The sequence below is a fragment of the Muscardinus avellanarius genome (assembly GCF_963383645.1).
Source record: "Muscardinus avellanarius genome assembly, chromosome: 7".
Taxonomy (NCBI): domain Eukaryota; kingdom Metazoa; phylum Chordata; class Mammalia; order Rodentia; family Gliridae; genus Muscardinus; species Muscardinus avellanarius.
This window is the reverse complement of record NC_137793.1, coordinates 49,261,140-49,272,823: the sequence shown is the minus strand read 5'-3', so window position 1 is coordinate 49,272,823 and position 11,684 is coordinate 49,261,140. Positions and strand designations below refer to the sequence as shown.

The following is an 11,684-nucleotide window of genomic DNA, read 5'->3' as shown; positions in this document are numbered from 1 at the left end:
CTCGCCTCTGCCGCCAGCAGTAAGGCGATGCTGCTGCATCCTAGGCCGCAAGGCTGGCGTACCTCCTCTCTGGATTTGAGCTTAGTTCTGAATTTCCCTCCTCTCTGGAGCCTGGTGCTGCTAGGGAAGATGTAGGCCGAGTCATTCCTCGCCGCAGTTCCGGCCGCTCTGGCCGCTTCATGCTGCGGCTCAGCTGCTCCGCACCACAGCTCTGTCCGCTCCGGCTGCTTCATGCCGTGGCTCTGGCTGCTCCGCACCGCGGCTCCGGCTGCTCCGCGCTGTGGCTGTGACCGCTCCAGCCGCTCCGGCCCCTTCGTGCCGCGGCTCCAGCTGCTCCGAGGCGCAGCGGGCGTGGCACTTCGGGCTGGTTTCTTTCTGGTGTCTTGTTTTTCCAGCCCTTTTTCTCTGTCCCTTGTATTTACAGTTTTTATTTCTTTGCTGGTGGTGTTTTCTGGCTCTGAAAGGCGCTGGTTTTGTGGTAATAGAGTTCGATTGTTAGCGGGACTTGTAAGTGCTGCTTTCCTCCGTCACCATCTTCACAGAAGTCCCTAAAAAATTTTTTTGGTGTTCAATTCCAACTTTTTTTTTTTACTTTACTTAATTTTATTTTATTTTTTATACATTTATTTATTTATTTTCAGAAAAAATCTATACTAACATAGGCCGGGCTTGGTGGTGCCCGCTTGTAATCCCCATGCTTGGGAGGCAGAGACAGGAGGATCGTGCAGGTTCGAAGCCAGTCATGAGCGCTGGCTTAGGAGACCCTGTTTCCAAATAAAAATGTAAAAATAGGTTTGGGAGTGTAGCCCAGAGGTAGAAGGGCTTCCAGAACCCCAGTGCCACAAAAAAAAATTATCCTCAAATGAAATATGATCTCTAAACACCCAAAACAATCTCGAAAAAGAACAAAGCTAGAAGATGTACAATATCTGATTTCAAACCTTATAAAGCAACAATAATTGAAACTGTGTAGTACTGCTATAAAGGCTGGAGTAATATAAAAAGTCTAGAACTAAATTCTTCCATATATGGTCGTTATTTTTGACAAGGTTTCCAAGAACATCTGGTGAAGGAAATAGTCATTTTTCTCTAAATATTGTTGAAAAATAACAATTACATGAAAAGGTGTAAAATTGGACCCTTACCTAACACGATATACAAATATTTACTCAAAATAGATAAATGACCTAAATGTAAATCTTAAGACTATAAACTTTTAGAAGAAAACCTGTGTCATAAAACTTCACAACATTGAAATTGGCAGTGATTTCCTGAATATGATTCCAAAGGCACAGGCAAAAAAAGAATAAACAAACCTTATTAAAAATAAAAAAATGTTATATATACAAAGACAATGCAAACAGAATTAAAAGTTACTGATAGAATGGGATAAAATATTTCCAAATGCTATATCTGAAGGTATACTAATATTAAAATAGAAATCCTAAAAATTAGCAACAATAAAAGCAAACAATACAATTTAGAAATAGGTAAAAGACTAAAATAGATAATGAATTTCCAAAGATTTTTATGTGACCAATAAACACATGAATATCACTCATAATTATCATAATATAACTAATCATTAAGGAAATACAAATAAAAACTATAGTGAAATGCTACTTCACATTTGTCAAGATGGCTACTTAACATGAATTACCTTGCTCCAGCCCTTCACCTTGAGTTTGCTACTCTCTTTACTTGTAAAGTGTGTTTCTTGTAGGCAGAAGATGGATTCTGTTTTATTTATTTATTAATTAATTTATTTATTTTTATTGGTGCATTGTATTCATACATCATACTGGGATACAAACTTTTGTAGACATACATGCACACATCGCCCAGTCAGCCCCCACCTGATCCCCACCCCATTCCCTCCCCATCCCTCCCTCCCATGCTTGGCTTAGTGGTTGACACCTAGTATTATAGCAATTTATCCAAAATTAAAAATGATAATCTCAAATAACAGTTTCATTTCTCTGATACCAAGCTTTTGATGACTTAAAGATAACATTTCAATATTTCTTTTTACTTTCTTTCTTACCAGAGAATATTTTTTTCTACTTTTTTTTAGGTGAAACTATCATATGTTTATATATTTATTTTTCAAAAAAAAACCTCTATCCTAACATGGAATATGGACTCTAGATACCCAAAACGATCTTGAAAAAGAACAAAGCTAGAAGATATATATTTTCTGATTTCAAACCATATAAAGCTACAATAATTGAAACAGTGTAGTACTATTCTAAAGGCAGATATATAAACCATTGGAGTTAAATAAGAGCCTAGAGCTAAATTCTTCCCTATATTGTCAAGTTATTTTTGACAAGGTTTCCACGAACATTTGGTGGTAGAAATAATAATATTTTAACTAAATATTGTTGAAACATAATAATTACATGGAAAAGAATAAAGTTGGACCCTTACCTAATCCCATATACAAATATTAACTCAAAATAGATAAAAGACCTAAATATAAATCTTAAGACTATAAACTTTTAGGAGAAAATCTGGGTCATAAAACCTCACAACACTGAAGTTGGCAGTGATTTCTTGGTTATGATTTCAATGGCACAGGCAATAGAGGAGTATACAAACTCCCTAAAAAATAAAAAAAAGTATTGTATATCCAAAGACAATGTAAACAGAGTTAAAAGTTACTAATAGAATGGGATAAAATATTTCCAAATGCTATATCTGAAGGTATATTAATATTCCAACTAGAAATCCTAAAAATTAACAACAATAAAGGCAAACAATACCATTTAGAGATAGGTAAAAGACTAACATAAATAATGAATCTCCACAGATAACTAATCTTAGTTGTCTGTTGGATGGAAAATCTTGTTTCTCTGATTCTGTTACCTATTTCTTCTTTGTAGTTAATCTCTTAGAGTATTTTCTCTAGCGCTGGTTTTGAAGACATAAATTCCTTCAGTTTCTGTTTGTTATAGAAGCTTCTTATTTCTCCATCTAATTTGATAGAAAGTTTTGCTGGGTAGGAAATTTTTGGCTGGAAGTTGTTTTCTTTCAGAGTTTGCAATATGTTACTCCATGCCCTTCTGGCTCTCATGACTTGGTTTGGGATGTCTGGAGTGATTCTAATTGGCTTGCCTCTGAATGTCACTTGGCCCTTTGTTTTTGTTACCTTTAAGATTCTCTGCTTGGCTTCCACATTGGTCATTTTGACAATTATGTGGCATGGAGATACTCTTCTCCGATCCTGTCTAAAGGGAGTTCTATAAGTTTCCTGGACCTGTTTATTAACCTCTTGCTCTATGTTTGGAAAACTTTCTGCTATTGCTTCCTTGAAGAGATTGTTGATCCCTTTGGTTTCACTTTCTTTTCCCTCCTCTATTCCAATTATTCTTAGGTTAGCTCTCTTAAAATGGGCCCATATTTCTTCAATGTCAGATTCCTGCTGTTGGATATTTTTTTCTAGATTAGAAACTATGCGTTCATTTTTGGAATGATCATCTTCTAAGAGTGAGATTCTATTCTCCACGTGGTCTAATCGGTTGTTTGTGCTTTGAATTGAGGCCTTTACTTCATTAAATGCATCCTTTATCTCTTTTTGGCTCTCTCTGAGTTCTTTTCGAAGCACCTCTATTATTTCTACAGTTATTTTCCTGATTTGATCTTCTAGAAATCTCTGATTTTCTGTTTTATCGGGTTCTGATGTTGGGGGGTTGTGGGCATTCATTGCTCTAGTATTATTCCTCTTTCCCGTGATTTTGGAAGTTTGTGCCTTCTCTGGGTTCTTCCCTTGGGTCACTATGACTTCACTTAAGTTGTTCTGGATCTCGAGTCAGTAGTATCTCAGACCCCACTACTCCTTTACTGGGTTGTATCACAGAGTCTCCGACCCAGGGAGTGGATAGAGGCTGCTTTAGACTGTGGGGGGTGCCAGGTTGCACGTTCTCCTATGGTGTGATATCTCTGCCACCGCCCCTACCCCACTGGGTCAAGTCCCAGGGAGTACAGTACTGGGATTTCTCCTCTGTGGCCCGCAATTTGACTCACTGTTCTTGAGTACGCAGATGTAGCTGTACTGGATTCGGTGAATTCTCTGCTGCTGCCGCCGGTGGCAATATGGCGCCGCTGCCATGCCCTCGGCCGTGAGGCTGGCGTATTTCTTCTTGGTTTTGATTTCCACTCTGAATCCCTGCAGCGTGTGCTGAGCTCAGCCACTGGGAGCTTTAGATTTTACCTGCGGCGAGAAATCCCACCTGGCTGTTCCGCAGCGGCTCACCTCGGCTTGCTGTAGCCGTCTGGTGAATTTGCCACTACCGCCGGCAGTATGGCTCTGCTGCCGCGTCCTTGGGCGTGAGGCCAGTTATCTCCTCTGTGGCTCTGAGCTCTGTTCTCAGTCTGCTTTCTCTCTGGAGCCTGGTGATTTTTTTGTTTCTCTGGTGATGGTGTTTTCTGGCTATGAAAGGTGCTGATTTTGTGGTAATGGAGATTGGTTGTTAGCGGGGCTCTTAAGTCCCGCTTTCCTCAGTCGCCATCTTCCCGGAAGTCCTCTGGATTCTGTTTTTTAATCCATTTTGCCACTTGATGTCTTTTTATTGTGGAGCTGAGGCCATTTACATTCAGTGTGATTATTGCGAGATAACTTTTAATTCCTAACATGTTAAGATTTTATTTCTGCTTCAAATACTGTTTATTCAGCCGGGTGTGGTGGTGCACACTTGTAATCCCCGTGCTTGGGAGGCTGAGACAGGAGGATCACACAGGTTCGAAGCCAGCCTCAGCTACTTAGTGAGGCTCTCAGCAACTTAGTGAGACCCTGTTTCCAAATAAAGTATAAAGTAGGTCTGAGAGTATAGCCTTGAGGTAGAAAGCCTCTGGGTTCCACCTCAGTACCACCAAAAAGAAAGAAAGATAGAAAGAAAGAAAGAAAGAAAGAAAGAAAGAAAGACTGTTTATTCTTCTTTGCTTAGTTGTCTGCTGGATGGAAAATCTTGTTTTTCTGGTTCTGGTATTACCTATTTCTTCTTTGTAGTTAATCTCTTTGAATATTTTCTCTAGTGCTGATTTTGAAGACCTAAATTCCTTCAGTTTCTGTTTGTCATGGAAGCTTCTTATTTCCCCATCTAATTTGATAGATAGTTTTCCTGGGTAAGAAATTTTTGGCTGGAAGTTGTTTTTGTTCAGAGTTTGGACTATGTTACTCCAAGCCCTTCTGTCTTTCATGACTTGTTTGGGAATTCTGGAGTGATCCTAATTAGCTTGCCTCTGAATATCACTTGGTCTTTTGTTTTTGTTGCCTTTAAGAGTCTCTGCTTGGCTTCTACATTGGTCATTTTGACAATGATGTGGCGTGGGGAACCTTTTTTCTGATCATGTATAAAGGGAGTTCTACAAGTTTCCTAGACCTGTGTATCAACCTCTTACTTTATGTTTGGAAATTTTTCTGCTCTTATTTCTTTGAAGAGATTATTGATCCCTTTGGTTTAACCTTCTTTTCCCTCCTCTATTCTGATTATTCTTAGGTTAGATCTCTTAAATTGGCCTATATTTCTTCAATGTCAGATTCCTGCTGTTTGATTTTTTTTCTAAGTTATAAATTATGTGTTCATTTTTGGAGTGATCATCTTCTAGGAGTGAGATTCTATTCTCCATGTGGTCTAATTGATTGTTTATAGTTTTAATTGATGCTTTTACTTCAATGATTGCATCCTTTATTTCTTTTAGACTCTCTCTAAATTCTTTTCGAAAGTCCTGTATTATTTCTACAGTTATATTCCTGATTTGATCTTTGGTGATCTCTGAATTTCTGTGCTATCAGGTTCTGATATTATGGGGTTGTGGACATTCATTGCTCTATTATTGTTCCTCTTTCCCATGATTTCAGGAGTTTGTGCCTTCTCTGGGTTCTTCCCTGGGTCACCACGTCTTCACTTATGGTGCTCTAAATATGGAGTTTGTTGTAATCTCAGCTGCCACTACTCCTTCACTTGGTTGTATCGTAAAGTCTCAGACCTAGGGAATTAATCGAGGCTGCATGAGACCGTGGGGGTGCTGGGCTGGGCGTTTTCCCACAGGAAGCTGCAACTAGGGTGTGGTATCTCTGCCACAGCTACTCCTTCACTGGGATGGTCTGTAAAATTTCAGACACAGGGAGATTATCAAAGCTGCACAAGTGCCTGGGCATGCAGTGCTGGGATTTCTACTGTAAGGGTTGCAATTTCACTTATGGTTATTGTGCACACCGATCTGGAGCTGTTGTTGGCCTGGTGAATTTGCCGCCACTGCTGGCAATATGGATCCGCTGCCACACCCTCGGCCATGAAGCTGGTGTATTTCTTTTCTGGTTTTGAGCTCTGTTCTGAGTCCCTGGAAGGCGTGATGATCTTGTAAACTGGGAGTCTTAGACATTCTTTGTGCTGGAAGAACCACTGAATTACACCTGAATGATATGCAGCTGCTCACTTCAGCTCCTTGTTTACCTTTCTTCTCTGGAACCTGGTGTTGGGAGGGAAGATGGTGCTGGCGTGGCTCCACACTGCAATTTGGCCTGGTTTCTTTTCTGGTCTCTGGTTGTTCTTCTAGACTTCTTTCTCTCTCTGTCTTGTGTTTACATTTTTATTTTTCTGCTGATAGTGTGTTTTGGCTATGAAAAGCGCTGATTTGTGGCAATAGAGATCGAGTGTTAGCAGGACTTGTAAGCACTGCTTTTATATAATATCTGGATCTATCTTTTTTTTTTTGGTGATGGTATGCTCACTAGCAGGAATAAATTCTGTGTACCCCACAGTCTACTATCTTTTCACACACCAAGTTTGGTATTCTATCAAAAAAATGACATAAAAGATGTTATGGAGAGATAAAACAACTAATAAAACTAGTCATCGAAATTATGTAAATGTTGAAATTATCAGCAGTGACTTCAAAATAAATATTATTTACCTGGGCATGGTGGCACTTGCCTGTAATCCCAGCATTTGGGAGGCAGAGACCTGAGGATCGTGGTTTGCAGACAGACTCAGCTATTTAGTGAGGCCCTCTGCAACTTAGTGACACCCTGTTTCAAAACAAAGAATAAAAAACAGGGCAGGGGGGTGTAGCTTGGAGGTCGAATGCCCCTGGGTTCCATCCCCAGACACCCCCCCCAAAAAAAATAACTATGATTTGTATGTTTAAAGATCCAGTGGTAAAGTCAAATAATTGTGCAAATTAATTGGAACGTTCAGCTAGAAAGGGAAATTATAAAAGACAGGCAAAACATACTAGAAGGTTTAAGAAAAGTCTACATTATCAGGAATAAAGAATTTCTTTAATGGGCTAATGAGATGGCTGGAAATGCTGAGAAAAGAGTCAGTAAACCCCAAAATATGTCAATAAAAATTACACCCACATACACACAAACACGCACACATTCAAAAAGAAAAATATTAGGAAAAGGGAAAACAATTATAGTATCCAAGAAACATGAAGCAATATCAGTCTTAAATATGTCCAATTGGATCAAGATGGAAAATAAAAAATTAATGGGGCACAAGAAATATTTTAAGAGACAGTAGCTGAAAATTTCTTAAAATTAAAGGATGGTAACTCCAGCATGGTTGCATGCAATTGTAATCCCAGTACTTGGGAGGCTAAGGCAGGAAGATCGCAATTTTGTGGCCAGGCTCAACTACTTTAGTGAGGTCTTCCAGAACTCAATGAGACCCTTTTTCAAAATAATGAATAACAAATGGGGTTGGGGTATATCTCCGAAGTAAAATGCCCCTGAGTTCCATCTCCAACACCACAAAAAAAGTGATAGTGACAAATCACAGAAAGACAATAAAAACATAGATGCAAATAGCTCAAAGAACACTAAGCACAGTAAAATCAAATAGCTCACATGTAGAAATATCATAATAAAATTGCTCAAAACTGAAAAGACAAAGGCTAATTCTTTACTATCTTTTTCTTAGCATTGGGGGTTGAGCTCAGGGGCATGTTTCTTCTCAGCTACACCTCCAGCCCTTTTGTATGTATGTATGTATGTATGTATGTATGTATGTATGTATGTATTCATTTATTTATTTTGGTACTGGGGATAGAGTCCAGGGGCATTCATCTCTGAGATACACCTCAGCCCTATTTTTTATTTTTTTATTTTGAAACAGAGTCTCACTAAGTTGGCGGAGGGCCTCACTAAGTAACTGAGGCTGGCTACAAACCTATGATCCTCCTCTCTCAGCTTCCCAAGTACTAGGATTACAATCTTGTGCTACCACACCTGGCTTTATGTTTTTTTTATTTTAAAACAGAGTCTTGATAGGTTGATCAGGGTCTCACTAAGTTGCTGAGGCTGGCCTTATACCTGTGATACCCTTTGTCTCAACCTCATAAATACTGTGATTACAGGTGTGTACCACCCTGCCGGGCTGGGTTAACTCTTATAAATGGTCAAATTAAACAATAAAAACAAAAACATACAGAGAGGAACAAAGATAAAAATTACAGCAGACTTCCCATCAGAAACCATGCAAGCCAAAACACAATTAAAAAATGATATATTTGAAGAGCTATAGGATCTTAGAAATTCAGAATTCTATATCAAGGAAAATATCTTTAAAAAATTAAGCCTGGTTCCTCTTCCTAAAAATGGCCTGAGGTGATTTATGTAAACGCTTTGTTATTCTCTTGACCCAGAAATTCCCACAAAATCATGCAAATGAAAGGTTCAAATCTTTCTATTCATTTTAAGAATACCTGTGAAACTGCCCAGCCCATGAAGGTATGCATATCTGAAAGGCCACTGCATATCTGAAATATGTCACTTTAAAGAAACAGAGCGTGCCATTCTGGCATTACAGTGGTGGAGTTGGTAGGTGTGCCCAGGCCAAAGAGCAGGTCTGGACACAGGGTCACTGGCTCAAAAAGAGTGTTGAATTTTTCTGCACATGTTTAAAATGCAGAAAGTCATGCTGAACTTAAGGGTCTTGATGTCAATTCTCTGGTCATTGAACAACATGTCCAGGTGAACAAAGCATCTAAGATGTGTTGCTGTACTTACAGAGCTCATGGTTGGATTAACCCATTCATGAGCTCCCTGCCACACTGAGGTGATTTCACAGAGAGGGAGCAGATTGTTTCTACACCAGAAGAGGAGGTTGCACCAAAGAAAAAGATATCCCAGAAGAAATTGAAAAAACAAAGGAAAAAGTGCACAGGAATAAATTCAGCACAAAATAAACACAAATAAAAGTAAAAAATAAAAAAAGTAATCTGAAGATATTCTCAGATGAACATGTACTGAGAGAATGCATGGCCAGCAGATCTGTGTCAAAAGACAAACCAAAGAAAGTTCTTCAGGAAAATGGGAAAACAATACTCGATGATGACTTGATACAGAAAGCAACAGAAATGGTAAAAAAAAAAAATAGCACATAAAACAATTGTTCCTGAACATTATATATTTTAGAGGATAATTTTATGTCTCTCAAAATGTTGACCTAATTAAGATTTATATATATATGTGTGTATATATATATATATATATATATATATATATATATATATATATGCTATAAACATAAATGTATGATAACAATACCATACAGCTTGCCTTCCCAGAATCTCTGGGTGTAAATGTGTGGCGGGAGCCTGCTCAACACAAGGGCTAAATCCCAGTGGGGAATGTACTGCTATTTTTTTTTTTTTTTGGTACTGGAAATTGTACCCAGAAGCATTCTACCACCAAGCTACACACATCCTCAGACCTATTGTTTTTATTTGAAACAGCGTCTTGCTAAGTTGCTGAGGATCTCACTAGGTTGCTGAGGCTGCCCTCAAATCTGCAATCTTCCTGTTTCAGCCTCTCAAGAACTGGGATTAGAGTTATTCACTACCACATCTAGCTGAATGTATAGGATTCACCAAAACCATCAGGAAGTTTGGTGATGGCTGTCCTCAGGTCACAGAGTCTTTCTCATTAATATCTGTGGTAATTACAGGCTTCTGAAACAAGAGAGGCAAGATGATGGCACTTAATTATCAGGAATCCTCACAATTATCATAATGGCTAGCACACTTGAAGGAGAATCCCAGGAGTTGCGGAGATGGTCAATAGACCCTGGTGTCCTTAGGAACAAAATTTGCTAAAAAGCCAACAAGATTTCTTTTTAACATCTGCTAAACAGAAAAAAAATCAAGACTAGCAGAGCAGGAGGCTGAAGATGGCATCCAAGTAAACTGTCACAATTTCTTGATCAGTTCTCAGACTTGAGCCAGTTTTGAGTTTCAGAATCCACTTATTGAAGAGGTAACTGGTCCCTATCAGGAAAGACCTTGTAACACCATGCAAAGTATCTACTGAGACGATGCCTTCAGTTCTCCACAGAGACTCACAACAGCTTAACCTGTGTGACTGTCCACTATGGAAAGTGGGATAAACAAGCATTTTGAGGAGTATCAGACATAGGACTGAGCTAACATGACACCCAGAGCCACAAAATGTCATCATCAACCCCTGTTATACTGTGGACCATATGAGCTAGGAAATAAAGTTGTAGATAAAATCTGGCTTATAGTCCTTGAGTGCACATTTGGAATCCATGTACTTGGAAACTGGAGTAATCCCAATATTGAGTAATAGCATTATAGTGGAAAAGACTAGTGGAGGCCACACCCTGCTTCCCTCCCAACCAGAGAGTAAATAAATAACAATGCTGTTCTCCTGAGAGGATGGCAGAGATTAATGCTACCACTAAGTACATGTAAGATGAAAATATGGTAGTACCAACCATATCTCCATTTAATTCCAGTTCTAGAAAATGACTGAAAGCCACTGTGGATTAAACCAAGTATCAGTACCAATTCACAGTTACAAACAGCTGGCCAATTCAAAAGGGCCAATGTTTCCTTCTCACAAAGACAGATAACCTATGCCGGGCATGGTGGTGCATGCTTGTAATCCCTGTGCTTGGGAGGCTGAGACAGGAGGATCGTGCAGGTTTAAGAGAACCTGTTTCCAAATAAAATATTTAAAAAAAAAATAGGTCTGGGAGTGTAGCCCAGAGGTAGAAGAACCCTGGGTTCCGTCCCCAGTACCACCAAAAAAAAAAGGACAGATAACCTACTGAGGTATGGATTTGTCTTTCTGGCTGCATTATTTTCTGGGAGCTTTTGTAATGGTTGATCCACAGATATAGAATCCCACATAGCATACCATGTGACTTGGAGACTATTTATAGTGACAAAATTGTGGGAGCAGACCCTGGGATCCAGGAGAGGCAGTTCACCTTAAAGAATGCTAGAAAGATCTTTCCAAGTTGCAACTCAAGCTCTTGTTTGCAGGAAACACTTTTAAAAGATGGGATGCAGTCCTTTAGAATGTAGCTTATTAAGCAGGTAAATTCTATATGGCACTGTTTCTGTTTGGAGTGACACATAGTCTGAGAAGCAGTAGCCCCCCCCCCAACTATCCCTTTCAAAGATTCACTGGGAAACTGTGTATCCCTAATCCCTACAACTCAGCTCTATGTCCTTAGAAGGCATAGTGTGCAGAGTGGAAGCTTTCTAGGGGACAGAGCAAGGATATTGTAAGTTATGGTTGTCATGGGGTACTTTGGACTCCTGGGACTCAAGAACAATAGGTGAATTGAGCAGTTACCATTCTGCCAGGGTAATTGGCCCTGATTGTCAGGAAGAGGTAGGACTTGTTTTACACAGTAGGGACAGCT

At 39.3% G+C, this 11,684-nt stretch overlaps 1 pseudogene across 1 annotated transcript; it reads left to right on the top strand.

Moving 5' to 3' along the window:
• The first annotated feature begins 231 nt into the window (after nt 1-231).
• Nucleotides 232-9,205, top strand: LOC308265070 (large ribosomal subunit protein uL22-like; annotated as a pseudogene). Its single transcript has 2 exons — nt 232-367; nt 8,626-9,205. The product of its transcript is annotated as a large ribosomal subunit protein uL22-like (transcript).
• Nucleotides 9,206-11,684: the final 2,479 nt, after the last annotated feature.